Source organism: Idiotropiscis lumnitzeri, chromosome 9 (assembly GCF_059441095.1).
Source record: "Idiotropiscis lumnitzeri isolate Australia: NSW breed Sydney's pygmy pipehorse chromosome 9, RoL_Ilum_1.0, whole genome shotgun sequence".
Lineage (NCBI taxonomy): Eukaryota > Metazoa > Chordata > Actinopteri > Syngnathiformes > Syngnathidae > Idiotropiscis > Idiotropiscis lumnitzeri.
Window position 1 is genome coordinate 15254471 of NC_142399.1, and position 7873 is coordinate 15262343.

Sequence of the window (7873 nt, forward strand, 5' to 3'; positions counted from 1 at the left end):
TGCTGACAAAGCCGTTGCTAATTTGACTCTCGTCTTGTACAAATCAGGAATTGCGGTATTGGTGAAATAGGTCAGCGCAGGAACCTTATAACGTTCCACTCATTTGTACATTGAGGTGATGTCGGTGTCAATGTGTTACCATGTTTGTTGTACTTCCATCGACGTAGTTTAGCATTGCGTGATACTTGCGACACAGTGTTGTAGTTTTAGTTCACGACGCGCTTTCCATCTGATACATACTTATCATAAAAAACAAATTACTTCCAAACGCTAGACCTGCAGTTTAGGGGAGCTTCTTCCACTTCAGGTATGCTTGTCGCCTTTTGCAACCGCTCGCGAGTTTCCCATGCAGCTTGGGCCAAAATGACTGTGGGAGGGGCAGTAACGTACAGTGAATGGGTCTGCGCTGGCTAATCCATCATATACAAAGGCGGAGTAGACAGCGGTGCTCCTCATCATCATTAAATTTTTTGTGTACTGTGTTCGATTCAGTGCGCACCGAACCGCAAACACTGTATCGAATGATTCAATACAGATACACGTATTGTTGCACCCCTAATGTCTGTGTGTTTATATATATATATATATATATATGTATATATGCAACGAGAGAGAGAGAGAGATACACACACACGCACACACACCCCCACACACACACACAGTATTGCCTTCAATTTAAACTGCGGCATCATTTACAAACATCTCCTATTTTAATGTCCTCTGGTTTTGGTGTGTGTGGTTTGACTGCCTACCAGAGAAAGGAGCTGGAAAAGGGTGCGTCTGGGATGGAGGGAGTCCAAGAGAATTTTAGCAGCCCAAACGTCTTGCAGTCCTTCGAATTAGCAGTGAGGTACCAATGATTCTCTCGGCAGTCCTCAGTCTTTGCCGTCAACAGACTTTGTCCTTCTTTGGAGCAGCACCAAAGCCGACTGCAATGATGGACATAGGAAAGACTTAATGACTGTGGTAGAGAAATAAGAGATTTTTCCAAGGTCCCGTTTGAAAAAAAATTCAGGATGATCAACAGACCACCAAATGAAAGGTGATGAGAAATTTATATCGTGTTTTGCTTGTCCTTTATCTTTTATCTTTATCTTTAAAACAATGATGTACCCTGTACACAGCCATATTGGATATTTTGGATCACTTCACGTAATCCCCGTGCTGTCACACACGCTGTAAACCAGACTGTTCATTTCCGACTTCTTTAACGGTCTATTGTGCAATAAAAATGCTGTATGGTATTGTCACGCATTCCCATAATTTAGATTTCACTCATACCGTCATGTTTCATGTTCTTCCCAGGAAAAAGGGGTTGGGAACATTACAGAACATTAACTGCGCAATGGCTGACAATGCAATCAAAGAGCCTCCAATGCAGCTTCTATCACAACTCTACGTCTGGAAAACATTACTGATTATAACCCAAAATTATGTGTGCAAGTTATACAGATTTTATACATGCCCACAAACACTTTTGTGACAATCACACATGTTTTTCGATCAATATCGAACATTGCCACTCTCAGAAGCAAAGATTGACAGACAACCTTAAAACGTGACTATCATCCAAAATATTGCAAGTTTTGGTCCCATATTTTCAGACTATGATTATCACAGTTTTACACATGTACACATAAATTTTGGTGACAATCAATTATGTTTTACGAATGTAGAGTTGTGATACAAGTCATGTTTGTGTTTCAGATGGCCCAAATATTTCTCCCTTTGAAAACACTTCAACAGTCAGACACATTCATCTTCATTCATATGGAAAAATTCAAATTTAGTGATGAAGAAAATATTCTAAGAGGTTTTAGGGAAGCTGGTTGGTTAGAAGTACTCAATTTCCATCTGTAATTGAGCTGCTCACACAGTTAGGCTAATTCATTAGCTTTCCACATGTGAGAATATACAGCCGGAAACTATTATCCAATGCACTACCAACACTTACTCAACTCAACTGCATTTAAAAATCACTTTAAGACAACCAACGCTGTGTACAAAGTGCTGTACATGCAGTAAAAGTAAGTCATACAACAACAAAGAATAACAAATTAATTAATGACGACAGTAAAAGGCCCCAAAACAGTCCAACCAAAAACCAAGTCTTATGCTGAGTCAAAAGTCTAATAATAGAAATGAGTTTTAAGACGAGTTCCATCATCGTTACCACACAGCTGCAGCATACCATTCACAAACTTGTTTAAGGCTCAATTATACTTTGGACATTTCTACAGTGAAGGAGATGTTTTGATTTCAAGCCGTTACAGCAGCTATGTCCTAGTATCAAATAATTACTTCCATTCCAACATAGGCATAGAGACGGGTTGATATTATAGTATAATTTGCACCCTGATCACCGTGTTTATCCCATTTGGAAATGACCATGATATATCATATTGACTTCTCCATTTGTTTGCCCAGTCTTTAACTTTAATCTAATTCAAATCCCTAATATATATATATACATATATATAAAATCAAAATTAATTCAGATTAATCACATTTTTCAGCTACTATTTTTTGTAACAGGTATTTACTTGAATACTATCTTGAAATTAATGTAAAATCACCAAATATTAAGTGTATTTTAAATCAAAGACTGTTCTAATAGCTTTCTTTGATCCTTGAATACGATCTACACTGAGTCATTTATACAGGCATTTTTCTTAGAAACAATTCTCCAAACGTATAAAGTCCATTTAGTGCTGCCCACAAGCACACCACTCCAGCAATATTGGTTTGCAAGGCCCAGTGGTAACTTAAGCACGGTGTTTTGTTTATAAATGATGCACTAAAGATATACAGCTAATATGGTAAAGCATTTGAATTTGGGTTTACAAAAAATCCCAATTATTTTTCAAGTAAATAAAATTGAGTTGAAATATTTAACTGGGTTAAAAAAGGTCCCAAAATAATCTCGAGGTAATTTATTAATTTTGACAGCCTTTTTATCTATCTGTCTGTCTGTCTGTCTATCTATCTATCTATCTATCTAGATGAATCTTGTATATTTCTGTCTGATTTCTTTTTTGCTGGCTTGGTGGCTTTATATGTCTCATAGTCACATGTTTGTTAATGAAAAAAGCGGCAAAAGTAAAAAAAAAAAAAAAAAAAGTGAAGTCCCATATTCATCTTTTCAAGTCAAAGCAAAAATAAGGATTTCGGCTTGTTTAGGCTGTTGGTCCGAAGTCCCATGAATGAAGCTAGATGCTATATGCACCGTGAAAACACCTGTTGCGTGATGTTTGCAATTAATAGAAGATGGAGCAAGCACTCACCGAGCCGTATCAAATCAGTCCCTTGTGAGGTCCCTTTACTGGATTTAGTCTGCAATCTGTCTGCCTTAGTGTGGTCCTGCTCCAGTGTTTCTGTTGTCATCTCACATTCGCATGATGTGTTAGCTAATAAGGAGCGTGATCTTAATGTACTGTTCCACCCTTGCAAAGGCGAGGCAGTCATTAAGGTGAGGCATTTAATTAATACTCTTTTTTTTTTTTCGGCTTTGTCACTCAGTTAATTGTTCAGAAGTGAATAACAGAATAAACGAAAGACGTAACCAAGTGACATTTTCCATGTCCAACGCCTCTCGTGAACATGTAAGGCTATGCAGATCCAGAAATGTGTGTAGAAAATGTGCAATGGTTCTTAATTGATATTATCTGTGTGAACTACCAGTCAAGTGATCGACAGTCGTCGCGCTATACTTCCACTTTTTTGGGTCTGTTCCAACCAGCACACCTTGCACGTTTAACAGCAGCAAGGCGTGGTTCAGGGTCTTTTATTGTTAGTCATTCAAAACCTTTGTGTGTGAGTACCGAAGACGCACTGCTGATGCACTTATTTCTCCTGCTCCCTTTTACTCGGGACAGAGAGGGGCGCTCTTAATCGGTTTTCGTTTACACGATGCACCCAGGGAATAAAGCACTCCGTCGCCGCGGAGTAAATAAATCAATAAACAAATAAAAATATAAAATCAGGTGCTACCAAATGCGCCATTGTAGATGAGGCATCTTTCTGTGACATGCGCGCACAGATGCAAGCAAATGTTTTTGGTCCGTGGGAAGTGAGTGAAGCTTTGCCATGTGTCTTCCGATCACTCTGCACATACAGTGAACCCTCGGTTATCGCGGTTAATGGGGACCGAGACCACCCGCGAAGACTGAAAATCCGCGAAGTAGCGGCGCACCTTCAAAAATGCTTAAAAAAAAAAGTGCGAAGTAGCGGCGCAATTCAAAAATGCTTAAAAAAAAAAAAAAATAAATAAAAAAAAAAAAAATATATATATATATATATATATATATATATATATATATATACGGGTAGAGAGAGAGAGAGAGTGAAATTCATGTTATAACAAAAAAACAAAACAAATTATTATTAAAACTTATTTTTTTATTTCCCAGCCATTATTTTTGTATTTATTCAATTACTTCTTTTTGTATTTATTTAATTACTTCGACTTTTACCTGCTGGTACGCCGTCCGGTGTGCCCTGTGAAATGAAAGGTGGCATTCTTCATTTATTTATTTATTCATTTATTCATTCATAACTGATAGCCTCGCGCTCCGCTCATGCCCGGGCAGAAGTTGTTCCTCTTCGGCTAACTGCCACGCACGCCGGCGGGTCTCCTCCGGAGCTCTCGCACGGTCCCAAGCGAAGCGAAATGTCGCCGCGCTCGTGCCCGGGCGGAAGGTGCTCCTATTCGGCTTAACTGTGACACACGCCCGCCCTCCTCCCCCGGAGCTTCCATTCGGTTAAACTTAGGGGCCGCTTGGAACCGCCCGTGCCCGGGGAAGGTGCTCCTCTTCGGCTTACTGTGACGCGAGCATGCCCTCCTCCTCCGGAGCTTCCATTCGGTTAAACTTAGGGGCCGCTTGGCACCGCCCGTGCCCGGGGAAGGTGCTCCTCTACGGCTTAACTGCCACGCACGCCGGCCGGAGCTCTGGTACGGTCCGAACCGCGCGAAACGTCGCCCCAAATCGTGCCCGGGGGAACGTGCTCTTCTTCGTCCACTCTCCTCTTCGGCGCACGCCGGCCGTCTAACCGCTCGGCGAAACTACAATGCCTCCGAATATTTTTTAGACCCGCGAAGCACTGAAGCCGCGAAAGGTGAAGCGCGAAGTAGCGAGGGTTCACTGTAATTGTCTGCGGTCAGGCAACAGTCATCACTGCGATTGTTATCTGTGCGCACACGCCATAAGCAAGCGGAGTTGGACAACTTAAAAATAAAAGCTAAACAACTAAAAGCATGGACATCAGTGCTTTGGCTTTGTAATACAAAAATAACCTCACTGCGGTCAGGCAACCAGTTCACCTAGTTGAGTTGATCAGGATTTGTGCAAAGCCTGCTGATGAGCTATCATTTGAATCAGGTGTGGTGGAATAGGTTACAAACAAAACGGGGCTGGATCGGGGCTCGCAAGAACTGGACTTCGAGACACATGACCGAGGGAGAACGCAAAAAGAAAATCCGCAGGATCGCATGGGGAAACGTTCTTTAGGTGAGTTAGAAGAAAAAAAATATTAAATATACATCAATGACTGCAATTACATCTGATTAAAAAAAAAGAAAGAAAAGTCATTAAAAATTCAAGTTTCACTATCCCTCAATTTGATCACCCCAGCTATTCAGCCAAACTACTTTCATTCAGATCTGATGTTGTAGTTAAAAATAAAAGTCCTCCGAAATCTGCAATTTTTACCTTTACATATGATTAAAAAAAAAAAAATAAAGCAAATTCAAACTCCGTTTTTCCAAAACCAGACTAAATGTACAGGTCATTACAACATGCCAGGACTCTAGCCAAAGTACTTTCGCACTACTCTGATTTCAAACTCAACCTCCTCTGAACTGCAAATTCAACCATGAACCCTGTTGCCACGTCATTCACGTGACATGCATAATACTTGCCAGGGAACGCAGAAAATGAAACCTAAATTACAAAAGTGCATGTCTGGTGTGTTTGCTCATATGTGTGTGTGTGTGTGTGTGTGTTTTATAACCTCCGCTCTCCCAAGTGAACCTCCTGCCACCCCCTGATTCACACCAGTACTTCTTTCCATAGTCTCTGCAACTCACTTTGCAAGAGGTACTGTCAGTATTATTTTCTTGTGCACTATTTTGATTACTATTGAGTACTGTTTATTTGTGCACTCAGAATAAGTCAAAATTCGGATTCTGACAAAAAAACTTAGTGTACAGTGAGGAAGGCGTAAGGGACAAAATGTTGACTTGCTGAAGAAGGAAAACAATGTTGCCATTTTCAACTTTGGTATAGTATGCACTAATGACTAATAATTAGTAATAATAGTGTTTTTTTTTCACATACAAGACATTCAAAGCACTTGAACACTGACTCACCTTGTGATGACGCAGCATCAGTATGTTGCTCAAGGATACTGTGACATGGCAAGGCATGGCAGTTTTATTTATATAGCACATTCTTATACACAAGGCAACTGAATGTGATTCACCCGAGCAAAGACGCAATACCTACAAGTATTTACAAATGACTGTTAACAACAATCAAGCGCAAAGCAGAAAAAAAATTAAAGTCGCTTACAAATATTGCTAAAACTTACATTAATAACATTTAACAGAAAACTTTAAACACATTTAAAAATAAAGAAATTAAAGTGGGTTCCTAAAAGAAAAAAAATGTTTTGAGGATTTTATATCAAAGGTTTGAGGGGTGGGGGGAGCACATTTTAAACCTGGATTTAAACGCATTTACACTCTGGGCTGACTTCACTTCAGTTGGCAGCTTATTGAATGCGTGTGCAGCATAACGGCTAAATGCAGCTTCATCATGTTCACTTTGAACTCTGGGCTCCACTAACTTATCTGATTCTGCAGACCTCGAGCCCGACTGGGTTTGTAGTCACTCAGCATTTCTTGAATGTATTCAGGACCCAAACCATTCAACAATATATGGACCAGTAGCAGAAATTTCCAATCTATTCTGCAGCTATTTGGGAGCCAGTGTAAAGCTTTAAAGGACTGGAGTAATATCTTCTGATCTTTCAGGTCAGAGCCTGAGCAATAATCAAGTCTACTGAAGATAAAAGTACGGATATGTTTCTCCTGGTCTGCTTGGAGCATGCAGCCCTTCAGTCTGGTTATGTTTTTCAGCTGGTAAAAGGCTGTTTTGGTGATTGATTGGATGTGCTTGTTGAAAGTCAAGTCTGAGTCTATCAGTACCCCAAGTTTTTGGACTTGGTCTTTGGTTTCTAAAGACATGTGTTTTCTAATAGCAATCCTCTTTGTTTATTGCAGAAAACAATTAGCCGTTTTGTTTTGGTTTAGCTGTCGGAAATTTAGGTTCATCCAGTTGTCAATTTGCTCCAGACACAATGTTGATTTAGCTGCTGTCTAATTAATATCCAACAGATAGAACTTACTTTGCGCTCTTGTATTGGTGTAGTTCTGCTGCTCCTAATCAAAAGTCTTGAATGGGGTTCTTTGCAACAATCGTAAGCAAGCGGGGCTGACATTTTTTCTTTCATGACTTGATTTCACTTTTTATGTGCCCACACTCTCATGGAAGAGCAATTGTTAATACCCATTCATCCATTATCTGAACCGCTTCTCCTCATGAAGGCCGCAGGCGTGCTGGAGCCAATCGCAGCTGTCTTCGGGCAGTAAGCGATGTACAGTGAACCCTCGCTACTTCGCGGGTTCAGTGCTGATTCGGGGGCATTGTAGTTTCGCCGAGCGGCACGACGGGGCGCTGGAGCGGTTAGACGGCCGGCGTGCGCTGAAGAAGAGCGTGGGCAAAGAGGAGAGTGGACGAAGAAGAGCACGTTCCCCCGGGCATGATTTGGGGCGACGTTTCGCGCGGTTCGGACCGTACCAGAGCTCCGGCCA